Genomic DNA, 16,449 nt, shown 5'->3' with positions numbered 1-16,449 from the left:
GTGCATGTTCATTAATTGTTTATGGTTCATTGAACCAGCATGGGAAACAGTGTTTAAACCCTTTACAATGAAGATCTGTGAAGTTATTAGGATTTTTACGAATTATCTTTGAAAGACAGGGAACTGAAAAAGGGAGGTTTCTTTTTTTGCTGAGTTTATATGCCAGTGAATCTGAATATCCTGCCCTCAGAAATTGTATTATTCTGCTGGAGGCGTAAAGCACAAAAGGGGACATATTTTCACATGCTGTGATCTTGTGAAGGAATTTATGGCAAAGAGTACGTTCTTTTATCTCAGTATGTCTACAGATTCTCCCTTTTTCCTGTTTTTGTTTGCTTCGAAATGTTGATACTGTTATCAGAAGAAACTTTGTAACCCAGCATTTATAGTGGCTAATACATGCATTGCCATTAATTGGAAGGTTGGTTATCCTCCCACAATGCATGGAAGAAATGTCAAGTTATGTACAGTATCACCAGAATTGTTTTAAGACTAAGGGTATACTGTGCAACTTTCATAAGGTCTGAATGCCTTATATGGAATACTGTACGACAAAAGGAGTCTGTATTGAAAACATGCCCATGTCAGGGGAGATACCTATTTAGGCAATCCCTAGCTGCTGGGCTTCTCAGTTCTGGCCCTGGGGGTCTGTTGTACTGTTGTCACTCCGGCCTTGGCCTAACACACCTGAAAGCTGATTGGGGGGTGTTGGTTTGGGGCGTTACAGGGCCGAGGACCCCTAGGGACGGGGTGACCCAGCTATATTGTGTGCAAGTAAAAAGAGCTCTACAGTACTATTAGGCCTGTGATATGAATTATATGGAGGGTGTACTGTTTCTGTGTGTTATGTGTGTATGTGTGTTTTCATTCAACTCTTGTTTTCCAAACCTTTCCCTTGAGACATAAAAAAAAGATGGGAAGGAAGTTGTGTTGGGCAAAGAGTTGAGTTATTGACTAGACTGGTGGGGGTCTGGCGTGCAGGCGGCTCGGGTTGGCTGTCTTAAAGACAAAAGTTGTCTTTGTACTTGATTTGTACTTGAGTTGTTCATTTTTTAGGCTATTGTTTTAAAAAAAATTTTTTTTAACAAATCAAAATATATTTTAGATTTTAGATTCTTCAAAGTAGCCACCCTTTGACTTGACGACAGCTTTGCTCACTCTTGGCATTCTCTCAACCAGCTTCATGACACACACACACAAATGATGCAGATAATTACATTGATGGAAGCCACAATCTATCTGCAATATTAAAGCTGATCTACTCCCTAAAAAAATGAAATAAAAACTTCCGTTTTGTAGTTTAGTCCATTGAGAATTTAAAAAACGTTATTTATCCCTCAGGGTCAACTACTTTGGCCACGTGAGTCAGCAGCAACAACAACAACAACAACAACAACAAACCACAACTGATATACTACACACAGCAAATTCAATGAGTAATTCCTGTTATCTTATCTGTCAGTGGTTTCCTAACCACACGGAGTGTTGATGTGTTGATAAGGGTCTTCCTGGTATTACCGGCTTGGTGTGAAAATAGCACACTGTTGATCCCACTGGACAGGAAATCAGTATATCCTGTATCCTCTAGTCATGTATTTAAAATGTATGTAGCTCTGTCCTTGTGATGTTCTTGTCCATTAATGTCCTGTATTATGTCATGTTTTGTGGAGACACCAGGAAGAGTAGCTGCTGCCTTTGCAACAGCTAATGGGGATCCTAATAAAATTAGAAAATTGTGTCTCAATGGTCTGATTGGGAGTAATAGAGCACTCAATGCTATTTAAAGTGTATAGACCATGGTTGCATCTGAAATGGCACCCTATTCCCTATATAGTGCACAGCTTTTGACTAGAGTCCTGTACACTATATAGGGAATAGGGTGCCATTTAAAACACACATAAGCGTTCTTTGTGGATACATTCTTAATGCTATGATAGGAAGAACTGAGATGAAGGAAAGTCCACAGTGTGTACTATGCGTTTGACTTTGTACCCTACCTAAAAAGCTATCTGTTCAAAGTACAGCACGTGTGTACATTAACACTGAGGTTAAGTTAGGTAACGTTGCGATAGTGGTATGTAATCACAGGTCAATACAACTACAGAGTGTGTTGGGGTCGGGGGGCGGGGGATGTGTACTGAAGCATGTTTGCACAGTAAGGTCACTCGTTGACTAACCTCAAACCAAGGAGACAGGTTCTGACACACACACACACACACACACACACACACACACACACACACACACACACACACACACACACACACACACACACACACACACACACACACACACACACACACACACACACACACAGTCGTACAGCAAATCAAAGTGTACATTAGCTTTGAGGGGAGTTGGAAAGTCTTGTATGACTCAGTACGTGGTTAGCATCCCTCTCTCTCTCTTCATCCCTCTCTCGTTCTCTCCAGATCCATCCCTCTCTCTCTCTCTCTCTCTCTCTCTCTCTGTTTCTCCTAACCTGAACTATCACACCATCTATTTCCCTTCATCCCCTCACCCCCTATTTCTCTCCTTCCATCTCTCTATCTCTCGCTCTCTGTTTCTCCTGACCCTAATACTCACTGTAAAAATGCTCACTGGGAAAGGGCTTGTAAGTAAGCATTTCATGCTAAAGTCTACATCTGTTGTATTCGGCGCATGTGACAAATATAACTTGACTCTCCCTCCATCCCTCTCTTTCCCTCACCCTTTTCATCACCCCCTCTCCCTTCCCCTCTCCCTGCATCCCGCTATCTCTCTCTGTTTTTCCCCTCATTCCTCACCCCCTCTCCCTCTTTCTCACCCTGCATCTCTCTCTCTCCCTCTGTCTGTTTCTCCTAACCTGACCTTGGCCCTCCCTCTCTACAACACTCTACTCGCCTGCACTAGAGCTCTTTATACTAATCCTTACCCTGGAGTTGGACAGGGAGCCAAAGTTCACATTATGAGAGTTTGAGTAACAACACTAACATTTACTCTGGCTAACCACTGTGGGGAGGAGAGAGAGAGAGAGAGCGAGTGGGCGTTTGTGTGTGTGTGTGAGAGAGAGAGAAAAAGCATAACTTGTTTATTGATCAATGTACAGTTTACATATTCATGTTAGCCTATATTAGTATCTGAGTAATCTATCCACCACATGCGATACACTGACTTTATGTATGGGAGTTAGGATAGGATACGAACCGCAAAGGCAGGGGTAACATATAAACTTGATTGTTTTTCACACCCACCAACAGGCCTGTAGCAGTCACAACCACTAGCCAGATGGTCTTACCAGCGAAGAACCATGTAACAACTGGAACAAAGTCTGATTGAAATTATGTTTGTGTGAAAAAAATCACTGCAGGATAAAAAGATTTTCTGCTGAATAACAAGCTCAGGAAACAATATTGCCTTTGTCCTCACACTAAGGTGACTCTCCACATATTGAGTACAGAGAGAGAGATCCTATTCTAATTATACCAGGAACTGGGATGGAAAATTGTCATGAGATGTCCTCCAAGAATAGAGTAACATTGTCCAAACTAACCCAAACTGTCTAGAACCTCTTTTGTCCAAAGCTCTTCTGAGAAAGATCATACCCACCATAGAAGTAGATTATACTGTCTCATATACCATGGCTATCGGCCAATCAGCATCAGCCAGTTTATAAAAGGCCATTGAACACAGACAATAGGAGGATTCAACAAGACCTATGCAAATTAGAGCAGAACTTGGTCTAAAGAGCCTGAAGTATGGGCTTATTATTGACCGCCATACACCGTCTATGGGTTGTGTACCATAGAAAATGGATTTGAAATACCATAGTCCTACAGTATCAAAATGTAAAGCCTTTTCATTGTGGATTATGTACCCCCTTATCTTCCTCGCCCCCATCCATTCTGGAATTTTCATCAAACGTTCTCTGCACTGTTCTGGAATGTTTATCTAATGTTCTCTGGACGGTAGCCAGATTGGATTACAATGGATGTAATCAGCATTGTGCCAGGATCACACTAAGGCTGTACTCTGTCTAAATGAGTTGTGTGGCACGCCCTGAACAATAGGGGTCAACAAAACGTCTCTTCTCCGACCCCCCCCCCCCCTCCCCCTCTCTCTCATTCATAGTTTCCTACGAACACCCTCTATATCCTCAAATATCCCTGACATACACGCTATTGTCTCCCTTCTGCAAAAACAACAATCTGTCAAACAACATAATCATTTAAAAAATACCAGTGCCCCTGACACCTACTACCATACCCCGTTCAACGGCACTTAAACCTTTTGTTTCTCCCATTCATCATCTGAATGGCACACCAATCCATGTCTTATTAAAATGTCTCATGGCTTCAACATCCTTCTTTAACCTGTCTCCTCCCCTTCATCTACACTGACTGAAGGGGATTTAACAAGGGACATCAATAAGGGATCATAGCTTTCACCTGGTCAGTCTGTGTCATGGAAAGAGAAGGTGTCCCTAATGTTTTGTACACTCAGTGTAGTCATGCTCAACAGGAAATGTGAAATATTACGTGGTTGATACATTTTTTGTTGGGGCAAATCAAGTTTGAAATGTTAAAGTGGGGTTTCAAACTTTATAAGCCTTTTTAAAAATTAATATACTACATGTTTGCATTTCTGAATTGGCTCCATTTAATAATGCAGTGTACACATCTTTTTATAGATGTTCAGTGACGGAAGGTTGTTGAAATATTAAGGAGGGTTTGTGTAAATATGCGCAAGGGTGACATGTGTCTGTGTGTGAGGAAGGGGGTAGAAGGGGTGGGGGGTATATGTTGCGTAATCCACCGTGCCTGAGTACTTATGTAAGCGTGTACGTCTGTGAAGAGAGAAGTCAACGGTCCAATGGATATAGATGGCCTACTTTTAGGAGGGACGGGAGAGCGGCAGAGAGAGTGAATGCAGGGTACAATGCATACTTATGGCATTGTCAGAAGTCTAGAACATTCCTCTGGATGGAGAGTGTGTGTGTGTGTGTGTGTGTGTGTGTGTGTGTGTGTGTGTGTGTGTGTGTGTGTGTGTGTGTGTGTGTGCGCATGCGTGCGTGTGTGTGTGTGTGTGTGTGTGTGTTCCTCGGGCTGTGCTGCTGGTTCTGTAGTGTCTGTGACATCATCATAACATGACATCAGAGGCTTGTTGTCTTCATAACATGACATCAGAGGTCTGTTGTCTTCATAACATGACCATGATGTGACATAACATATGGAGGGGTAACATAACATGGTAACTTTGCATTGCTACAGTAGACTGACTGGTGCAGTACAGGAACTACTAGTGTTGAAAGAGTGATGTTTCACAAAACAAAATATGATTTGATGCACACACAGTATATCTCTATTTGATGATAGGATCTAGTGTAAAAATGTTTTACCCAAAAATCTATTTTCCTTACAGTCAATCAATGAAATGCATTTTGTAAAGTTTTTACGTCAGCAGTATACAGATACCCAGCCTAAAACCCCAAAGAGAAAGCTATGCCTGTCCCTTATCCTGCATTCAAACAGTTGTTGTTATTGTTTCTAAGCTCTGCCATACCCGTCCAGTAACTCTCCAATGATCTGGGTCAGGTCACACTAGGACAACTAGTAAACAACTTCCTGTCACTTCCTAGTACTGATCCTCTTACAGACTGGGGTTGCCTGGCAACTAGCCTCTGTAGGCCAGGACAGTGGACACTTGCGAGAAAGTAGTGCCGTAGATGCTCTTATAATGCCCCTTGATACTTGCAGGCTTTGGAAGTACTTAGAACCCAGAGTAAAAATATTTAAAGGATACATATTTGATAAGTGAGCTTTTAGTCAACTCAGTCTCCCATTGTTGGTGCTGTTTGGATGCAATTAAAGGGCCAGTTCAGTGAAAATGTTGATTTGCCTGTGTTTTATAAATATTTCCCCACTATGAGGTTGGTATAATACTGCGAAATTGTGAAATGAATGATACTGCCCATTTAGCTGTTTGAAAAGTCAGCTTGTTTTGCCTGGGTGGGGTTTTGGTTACATCACCAGGCGGTGTAAGTTAATAGACCAATAACAAAGAAAGTTTGCCCTCCTCTCTGCCAATAACAGCTGGTGTCAGGTTGCATGTCCCCTACCACTAGGCTCCTCCAATTAGGCCCCTCACTCAGACCACTCTCAGACAGTCCTAGCTAAATTCTTGCTTGAGAAATTGCTTTTTGCTGAGGCTAGGGTTAGGGTTAGGGAAAAGGCTGGGGTTAGGGTTAAACCGAGGTGTGAACATGAAGCTAGGGTTAGGGTTAAACCGAGATGTGAACATGAAGCTAGGGTTAGGGTTAAACCGAGGTGTGAACAAGAAGCTAGGGTTAGGGTTAAACCGAGGTGTGAACATGAAGCTAGGGTTAAGGTTAAACCGAGGTGTGAACATGAAGCTAGGGTTAGGGAAATGGCTGGGGTCAGGGTTAAACCGAGGTGTGAACATGAAGCTAGGGTTAGGGTTAAACCGAGGTGTGAACATGAAGCTAGGGTTAGGGAAATGGCTGGGGTTAGGGTTAAACCGAGGTGTGAACATGAAGCTAGGGCTAGGGTTAGGGAAATGGCTGGGGTCAGGGTTAAACCGAGGTGTGAACATGAAGCTAGGGTTAGGGAAATGGCTGGGGTTAGGGTTAAACCGAGGTGTGAACATGAAGCTAGGGTTAGGGAAATGGCTGGGGTTAGGGTTAAACCGAGGTGTGAACATGAAGCTAGGGTTAGGGAAATGGCTGGGGTTAGGGTTAAACCGAGGTGTGAACATGAAGCTAGGGTTAGGGAAATGGCTGTGGTTAGGGTTAAACCGAGGTGTGAACATGAAGCTAGGGCTAGGGTTAGGGAAATGGCTGGGGTCAGGGTTAAACCGAGGTGTGAACATGAAGCTAGGGCTAGGGTTAGGGAAATGGCTGGGGTTAGGGTTAAACCGAGGTGTGAACATGAAGCTAGGGCTAGGGTTAGGGAAATGGCTGGGGTCAGGGTTAAACCGAGGTGTGAACATGAAGCTAGGGCTAGGGTTAGGGAAATGGCTGGGGTTAGGGTTAAACCGAGGTGTGAACATGAAGTTAGGGTGAGGGTTAGGGTTAGGGTTAGGGTTAGGGTTAGGGTAATGGCTGGGGTTAGGGTTAGGGTAATGGCTGGGGTCAGGGTTAGGGTAATGGCTGGGGTCAGGGTTAAACCGAGGTGTGAACATGAAGCTAGGGCTAGGGTTAGGGAAATGGCTGGGGTTAGGGTTAAACCGAGGTGTGAACATGAAGTTAGGAGTAGGGTTAGGGTTAGGGTTAGGGTTAGGGTTAGGGCTAGGGTTAGGGTTAGGGAAAAGGCTGGGGTTAGGGTTAAACCGAGGTGTGAACATGAAGCTAGGGTTAGGGTTAAACCGAGGTGTGAACATGAAGCTAGGGTTAGGGTTAAACCGAGGTGTGAACAAGAAGCTAGGGTTAGGGTTAAACCGAGGTGTGAACATGAAGCTAGGGTTAGGGTTAAACCGAGGTGTGAACATGAAGCTAGGGTTAGGGAAATGGCTGGGGTCAGGGTTAAACCGAGGTGTGAACATGAAGCTAGGGTTAGGGTTAAACCGAGGTGTGAACATGAAGCTAGGGTTAGGGAAATGGCTGGGGTTAGGGTTAAACCGAGGTGTGAACATGAAGCTAGGGCTAGGGTTAGGGAAATGGCTGGGGTCAGGGTTAAACCGAGGTGTGAACATGAAGCTAGGGCTAGGGTTAGGGAAATGGCTGGGGTTAGGGTTAAACCGAGGTGTGAACATGAAGCTAGGGTTAGGGAAATGGCTGGGGTTAGGGTTAAACCGAGGTGTGAACATGAAGCTAGGGTTAGGGAAATGGCTGTGGTTAGGGTTAAACCGAGGTGTGAACATGAAGCTAGGGCTAGGGTTAGGGAAATGGCTGGGGTCAGGGTTAAACCGAGGTGTGAACATGAAGCTAGGGCTAGGGTTAGGGAAATGGCTGGGGTTAGGGTTAAACCGAGGTGTGAACATGAAGCTAGGGCTAGGGTTAGGGAAATGGCTGGGGTCAGGGTTAAACCGAGGTGTGAACATGAAGCTAGGGCTAGGGTTAGGGAAATGGCTGGGGTTAGGGTTAAACCGAGGTGTGAACATGAAGTTAGGGTGAGGGTTAGGGTTAGGGTTAGGGTTAGGGTAATGGCTGGGGTTAGGGTTAGGGTAATGGCTGGGGTCAGGGTTAGGGTAATGGCTGGGGTCAGGGTTAAACCGAGGTGTGAACATGAAGCTAGGGCTAGGGTTAGGGAAATGGCTGGGGTTAGGGTTAAACCAAGGTGTGAACATGAAGTTAGGGTTAGGGTTAGGGTTAGGGTTAGGGTTAGGGTTAGGGTAATGGCTGGGGTTAGGGTTAGGGTAATGGCTGGAGTCAGGGTTAGGGTAATGGCTGGGGTTAGGGTTAGGATAATGGCTGGGGTTAGGGTTAGGATAATGGCTGGGGTCAGGGTTAGGGTAATGGCTGGGATCAGGGTTAGGGTAATGGCTGGGGTCAGTGTTAGGGTAATGGCTGGGGTCAGGGTTAGGGTAATGGCTGGGGTCAGGGTTAGGGTAATGGCTGGGGTCAGGGTTAGGGTAATGGCTGGGGTCAGGGTTAGGGTAATGGCTGGGGTTAGGGTTAGGGTAATGGCTGGGGTTAGGGTTAGGGTAATGGCTGGGGTCAGGGTTAGGGTAATGGCTGGGGTCAGGGTTAGGGTAATGGCTGGGGTCAGGGTTAGGGTAATGGCTGGGGTCAGGGTTAGGGTTATGGCTGGGGTCAGGGTTAGGGTAATGGCTGGGGTCAGGGTTAGGGTAATGGCTGGGGTCAGGGTTAGGGTAATGGCTGGGGTCAGGGTTAGGGTAATGGCTGGGGTCAGGGTTAGGGTAATGGCTGGGGTCAGGGTTAGGGTAATGGCTGGGGTCAGGGTTAGGGTAATGGCTGGGGTCAGGGTTAGGGTAATGGCTGGGTGTCAGGGTTAGGGTAATGGCTGGGGTCAGGGTTAGGGTAATGGCTGGGGTCAGGGTTAGGGTAATGGCTGGGGTCAGGGTTAGGGTAATGGCTGGGGTTAGGGTTAGGGTAATGGCTGGGGTTAGGGTTAGGGTAATGGCTGGGGTCAGGGTTAGGGTAATGGCTGGGGTCAAGGTTAGGGTAATGGCTGGGGTCAGGGTTAGGGTAATGGCTGGGGTTAGGGTTAGGGTAATGGCTGGGGTCAGGGTTAGGGTAATGGCTGGGGTCAGGGTTAGGGTAATGGCTGGGGTCAGGGTTAGGGTAATGGCTGGGGTTAGGGTTAGGGTAATGGCTGGGGTTAGGGTTAGGGTAATGGCTGGGGTCAGGGTTAGGGTAATGGCTGGGGTCAGGGTTAGGGTAATGGCTGGGGTCAGGGTTAGGGTAATGGCTGGGGTTAGGGTTAGGGTAATGGCTGGGGTCAGGGTTAGGGTAATGGCTGGGGTCAGGGTTAGGGTAATGGCTGGGGTCAGGGTTAGGGTAATGGCTGGGGTCAGGGTTAGGGTAATGGCTGGGGTCAGGGTTAGGGTAATGGCTGGGGTCAGGGTTAGGGTAATGGCTGGGGTCAGGGTTAGGGTAATGGCTGGGGTCAGGGTTAGGGAAATGGCTGGGGTCAGGGTTAGGGAAATGGCTGGGGTTAGGGTTAGGGAAATGGCTGAGGTCAGGGTTAAACCGAGGTGTGAACATGAAGTTAGGGTTAGGGAAATGGCTGGGGTCAGGGTTAAACCGAGGTGTGAACATGAAGTTAGGGTTAGGGAAATGGCTGGGGTCAGGGTCAGGGTCAGGGTCAGGGAAATGGCTGGGGTCAGGGTTAGGGTTAGGGAAATGGCTGGGGTCAGGGGTAGGGTCAGGGTAATGGCTGGGGGTAGGATGATTCTCCAAGAACACCAGGGAGAATTGTCACTTGTTTTCCCCTTTCTGCAGATTCTTTGTGCAGAGTGAGAGAGAAAGACAGAGAAAGAGAGTTGAATACATGTATTCATTCCTTTGAGGGGCAGTATGCACAGAGTCTGTTGGGACACTGAGTTCCAAGTCTTCCCTTACATCACCCCTCGTGGCGCGTGTTGGTTTGTGTGTGTGTGTGCACGTGTGTGTGTGTACATGTGTGATTTTCTTCTCTTTTTTCTGTTCATTTTTTTGTTTGTTTGAGAGATAATGAGAGAAAAAGAGAGAAGGGAGGGTGCAGGGAAAAGGTGGCATTATGGGCCATGACACAGCCTCTGTTCTCAAGCTACCTCCTAAATCCCTCTCTGCCTCCCTCCATTCCTCCTCTCTCCTTCCATCCCTCCTTCCCTCGGTTTTATCCTCAGAGAGTCTTACACTACATGACTATCAATGACAGGGCCGTAACATGAGATAATACGATGATGAATTATTTATTCTCTGCCCAGCTCAACACATCTGTAGGGGGTTGGGTTCCAACAGAACCCTCAGAACATTTGGAATGTTTGGGTTCCAACAGAACACTTGGAACTCTTTCATCAGTTCTCATGCCAGGGTGTCTGTGTCTGTGTCTGTGCCTCACCCTAACTCAACTCTTACCTTGCCTCACCCCTTGGCCCAGCTTCACTCTCTTAGGTTAGCATCGGTCCTACCAGGGTTGAGCACATTCAGGAAGTAAACTGAAATTCAAATTCAATAATGGAAAAAAGTGCATTTATTTTCAATGATTTGTCAAACAACTGAAAAGGATAAGCTATTTATTAAAAAAGTTGTTTAATTTACGAAGTTTATATTCAAATAATTTCCTGAATTAAATTACTTCAATTTGAATTGACTCCAACCCTGGCTCTTACAGTAACCAACAGTAACCAACAGGTACACATACTGAGGTCAGCCTTCTCATCCCTGGGTGCTATGTCAACATTGCACCATTTGGCAAATACCAACAGTTTATGTCCTTGAGACAGTGCGTCCAGTGTAATCATTGATCATGCATCATCATGAGTGGGGGACTGAGTGGGCAAATGTTTGTATTAGGCCTACTGTATGTAGGCCTACTGCCTACTGTATGTAGGCCTACTGCCTACTGTATGTAGGCCTACTGCCTACTGTATGTAGGCCTACTGCCTACAGTATGTGTGCTTTTCCAATGTAGCACAAGAGTAGATATCTGGCTTTGACATCAGTCCACTTAGGCCTACCTATAAATCTATGGAAATAGATAGCCTGACCCTGCATCAACTTTGACCTTGCTTCACCCCTGACCCTGCTTCTAACTAAGGCCTACATGCTCCGGTCCGCATCTCTCCTACAGCAACAAACAGGTACAAATACAGACATCAGCCTTCTTATCCCTTGATGTTCTGTCAATATCACACTGTGCCCATTATGAGTAGTAATCATCAATATGATGAAGCTTGGATGTCAGTTCACTGACCCTTTTAAATAAATAAAAACACTATTTATAAAAAAATATTTAAATCCATGCTTGTGTTCAAACTGTGATCCGAATATGATGAGATGTGTTTGTGTGGAGTTTTGTCGAAACCCGAAGCCCGGTATGTGAACAAACAGACAGATGTGAGTTTTAGATCACATTATCATGTGGATTTGGAATCAAATGTGGTCTGTTATGACGGTGAGAGACAACATAGTCTGTACGAATGAGAGTGGGCGTGTGAGAGAAAGAAAGATTGACGGAGGGAAAGAGAGAAAAAGAGATTAAGTGAGAGAGAGAAAAAGAGAGTCATAGAGACAAAGAGACAGAGCGAGAGAGAGAGAGAGATAAACAAACATAGTGATGAGCTCCATCTGACATAATGTGGGTGAATCACCACAGTGCGGCTGGGTTATGTAAAGAGATCCCCTCTCTCTCTCTCTCTCTCTCTCTCTCTCTCTCTCTCTCTCTCTCTCTCTCTCTCTCTCTCTCTCTCTCTCTCATCCCTCCTGCCTGCCTGCCAGTAGAACAGAACACAACCGCTCTGTGAATAACACCATCTGACCAACAGCAAACACAGTCAAGTCCATGGGCCCCATCACATTCAGCAGATGCCCAGATGTGGACCGCAGCAATGCAATGCAGCTATCTCCCCATTCTCTTGTTGGTGCTAGTTCTGCCCATCAGCAAGGGAGACTATGTTAGGGCTGCGGTCAATGCCACCGTACTTGACACCATAGGCAATCCAACTCAAACTGCAACCAAGGACGATGGCTTGTATGGCTACAATTCACCACAATTGAAGCGGAAAGGAATCGCGATTGCACCTGCACCGAATCATGGAGTGGTGGAACGCCAGGGCTGTGACCCCTAAACACACTTACTGGTTCCCCCCGGACAGGACACTGGGTGGCCCTGCTGCAGCGTGGCAACTGCACCTTCAAGGAAAAGATATTCAACGCCCCCGTTGTGCTCGTCCACAACAACAGCTCCCAGGAGGCCACCGTCCTAATGGCCCATGAAGGTACGGCTGATACGGTGGCTGTGATGACCACCGAGTATACGGCAAGGAGATGGTTGGCCGGCGAGAGGAACCTGGCGGTGCTGGTGACCGTCGTGGTGGGCTGGCGCGTCTCGGGCAAGAACATCAACTTCTCCACTATAGGAAGTGGAGGCTACACCACGTTCTCTACTGCCATGTCTTTGTGCTTCATACCATTACACCTCTGTTTTACCACTTAGATACTCGAAGTACAACCAATCAAACCAACTAAGAAGGGATGTACTTGATATGCAGTGGTGGAACTAGAGTTCGGGTGGGAAGGGGGGTCCATTGACCATGACATAAAATGAGTGTGTGTAACCCTAACCTGGCATCTAAGGAGCATGAATGAATCCTATGATTGCTGATTAGAGATAGAAGTGATAATTGACTTAACCCAGAGTTCTTCAATGTGACAGATAGTGTGGTCCAAAAGGGTTACTTCACTAGAATTCTTTAGCATGAATAGTTAGTGTCTCTACCTTGGAACTGAAGCTCAATTTCTTTCTTTCTTTCTTTATTTTTCTTTATTTTTCTTTCTTTCTTTCTTTCTCTCTCTCTCTCTCTCTCTCTCTCTCTCTCTCTCTCACACACACACACACACACACACACACACACACACACACACACACACACACACACACACACACACACACACACACACACACAGTATTCACATTTTGGAGAGACTTAAGGTCACTCTGTTGTCATGAATATATAATCTGAGTGTAGAACATCCAAAATGGTTTCAGAAAACGAAGCTCAAGCACCAAGGAGATGAGATGCATTTGTGTGTTACATAAATTACATAGTTTATTTATTTAAAATAGTACATTTACAAAAAACACACTGCAATTTGGCATACCAGGTATCAAGCAGAAACGGAGTTGAAAAATACAAATAATTTTGGTGTCCATCAATATTACAAACGTACAGTATCATATTTATGCTCATATATATTATGTTAACTAATAGCAAAGACAATTCGCCTAATCAAGACCAAATGAAATCTGTGTGACATGATACCCTTTGGATTGATCATTTTAGAATGTCAGTGTACTAGCTAGTACACAGTGCAGGTTTTAATCATGACCAGAGGGACCACCTAAGTTAATTATCCTAGGTAGATTTAAAACAGCATAATTCTGCGGTTCCGGTGAGAACTGGCTAAATGTTTCACAAACTCATCCATGTTGAGGGAACGTGCCCTCCTTGACTCAACACTGAGAATTCTGAGGTGACTTAGCCTATAGAGCTGAAAACGTGTGTGTGAGCAAGGAGGCCTACAAACCTGACTCAGTTACACTAGCTCTGTCAGGGGGAATGGGCCAAAATTCGTCCCGACTTATTGTGGGAAGCTTGTGGAAGGCTACCCGAAACATTTGACCCAAGTTAAACAATTTAAAGGCAATGCTACCAAATACAAATTGAGTGTCTGACCCACTGGGAATGTGATGAAAGAAATAAAAGCTGAAATAAATCATTCTCTCTACTATTATTCTGACATTTCACATTCTTAAAATAAAGTGGTGATCCTAACTGACCAAAACAGGGAATTTTTACTAGGATTAAATGTCAGGAATTGTGAAACTGAGTTTAAATGTATTTGGCTAAGGTGTATGTAAACTTCTGACTTCAACTGTATTTGAGAATGCTGTTCATTGACTACAGCTCAGTGTTCAACACCATAGTGCCCACAAAGCTCATCACTAAGCTAAGGACCCTGGGACTAAACACCTCCCTCTGCAACTGGATCCTGGCCTTCCTGACGGGCCACCCCCAGGTGGTAAGGGTAGGCAACAGCATATCTGCCACGCTGATCCTCAACGCGGGGGGGCCTCAGGGGTGTGTGCTTAGTTCCCTCCTGTACTCCCAGTTCACTCACGACTGAGTGGCCAAGCACGATTCCAACACCATCATTAAGTTTGCTGACCACACAACAGTGGTAAGCCTGATCACCGACAACGATGAGACAGCCTATAGGGAGGAGGTCAGAGACCTGTAGTGTGGTGCCAGGACAATAACCTCTCCCTCAATGTGAGAAAGACAAAGGAGCTGATCGTGGACTACAAGAAAAGGAGGGCCGAACACGCCCCCATTCACATCGATGGGGCTGTAGTGGAGCGAGTCGGGAGTTTCACGTTCCTTGGTGTCCACGTCCCCAACAAACTATCATGGTCCTGTTGGGTTCTGAGAATATGAAATATATTTATTCATGTCACTGAGGGAGAGAGGGGTAATGTGTAACGTTTACATTATGTCAGGATATGTTATTGTTAGCCACCAGGGCATCTATGGGAGGAGAGGAGACACAGTCTGGTACGAGTCAATATGACAGCCGTTAGTTAGGGAGGAGTGAGCACTTTGGGGCAGAGATCAGGTCAGATGAAGTGAGGAAGAACAGATATCACTAAGGTTCTGTCTAGCAACAGAGATGCACTGGCTGTTCAGATGTGTAGGAGGAGACTCAGCATAGGAGAAAGGGTTACATATCAGTGCTTGTGTGAATATGTCTTCTGTCTGTCCAACTGTTCGATCCTCTGGAAGAGTAAACCTGGTTTAAGCTTTCATAGTGTCCGTCGAGTTCTTACTCTGATATTTAGAAACTAACAGTCCAAACACACCAAGACAGTCGTGAAGAGGCACGACAACACCCCGCCCGCAGGAGACTGAAAATATTTGGCATGGGTCCCCAGATCCTCAAAATCAAAAAGTTGCACCATCGAGAACATCCTGACCGGTTGCATCACCGCCTGGTACGGAAACTGCTCGGCCTCCGACCGCAAGGCGCTACAGTGTGTAGTGAGTACGGCTCAGTACATCACTGGAGCTAAGCTTTCTGCCATCTAGGACCTATTACCAGGCGGTGTCAGAGGAAGGCCCCAAACATGGTCAAAGACTCCAGTCACTAAATTCATGAACTGTTCTCTCTGCTACCCCACGGCAAGCGGTACTGGAGAGCCAAGTCTAGGTCCAAAAGGCTCCTCAACAGCTTCTACCCCCAAGCTATAAGACTACTGAACAGCTAATCAAATGGCCACCTGGACTATTTCCATTAACCCCCCCCCCCCCCTTTTGTTTTTACACTGCTGCTACTGGCTGTTTATTATCTATGCATAGTCACTTTACCCCTACCTACATGTACAAATTACCATGACTAACCTGTTATTTTATTGTGTTACTTTTATTACATTTTTTACTTTAGTTAATTTAGTAAATCTTTTCTTAACTCTATTTCTTGAACTGCATTGTTGGGCTCGTAAAAAAATACTAAATGATAAAAAATAAAAACAAATATTTGATGTGTGTGTGAATGGTCCAACACACAAAGGACATCCAGCCAACTGGACACAACTGTGGGAAGCATCGGAGTCAACTTGGGCCAGCGTCACTGAGAAACGTTTTCAACACCTTGTAGAGTGCATGCCCCGACGAATTGAGGCTGTTCTGAGGTCAAACTGCGGGTGTAACTCAACATTAGGTAGCTGTTCCTAATGTTTTGTCCACTCGGTGTACACGTTCTTGCGCTTACACTTGCACTTATCTTTTGTTACTATCACTGACTTTGTTGGTATTGTGGAACAGTTTGACTTACTATGACTGTGATTTGTGGTTGGCTTACCTACCTTAAGATGAACGCATGAACTAAGTTGCTCTGGATAAGTGTCTGTTAAATGACTAAAAAGCCCAAAAATGTATCACTTCATAATATCCCTGTAGAACAGCGACATCTAGTGGTTAAATGATACATTTGCGCTTCACTCGTAAGTGTACAGATTTATTGAATTAACTTACATTTTACTTAGAAATGAGAAACAACTCAATCATGCAGAGTCAAATAAATGTATTAAAATGAGCAAATTATACAAATAAAACCTTTGAGAAAAGTTTAAAGCACTCAATTACCAAAGTGATATAAAAAGTATGAAGTTTTGAAATATATTAATGTGAAAAGCATTGCAAATAAATACATTTATTAAATAGGAAATTATACAAAATTGATCTGCTTGGTGTATTTTCAATGTGGTTCAGTTGACATGATCTGTCTCC

At 45.0% G+C, this 16,449-nt stretch overlaps 1 protein-coding gene across 1 annotated transcript in view; it reads right to left on the bottom strand.

Annotated features, from left to right (window-relative positions):
* Nucleotides 1–16,230: 16,230 nt before the first annotated feature.
* LOC110515911 (Kruppel-like factor 1) overlaps nucleotides 16,231–16,449 on the bottom strand; it is a 5,133-nt gene continuing 4,914 nt past the window's right edge. Inside the window, exon 3 of the mRNA XM_036949327.2 lies at nucleotides 16,231–16,449. This exon is cut by the window's right edge and continues 1,247 nt beyond it. The gene's annotated coding sequence lies outside the window, so the exon portion shown is untranslated.

Source organism: Oncorhynchus mykiss, chromosome 17 (assembly GCF_057628025.1).
Source record: "Oncorhynchus mykiss isolate SJ-2025 chromosome 17, ASM5762802v1, whole genome shotgun sequence".
In the NCBI taxonomy this organism is placed as follows: domain Eukaryota; kingdom Metazoa; phylum Chordata; class Actinopteri; order Salmoniformes; family Salmonidae; genus Oncorhynchus; species Oncorhynchus mykiss.
This window is presented reverse-complemented; position numbering and strand designations above follow the sequence as displayed.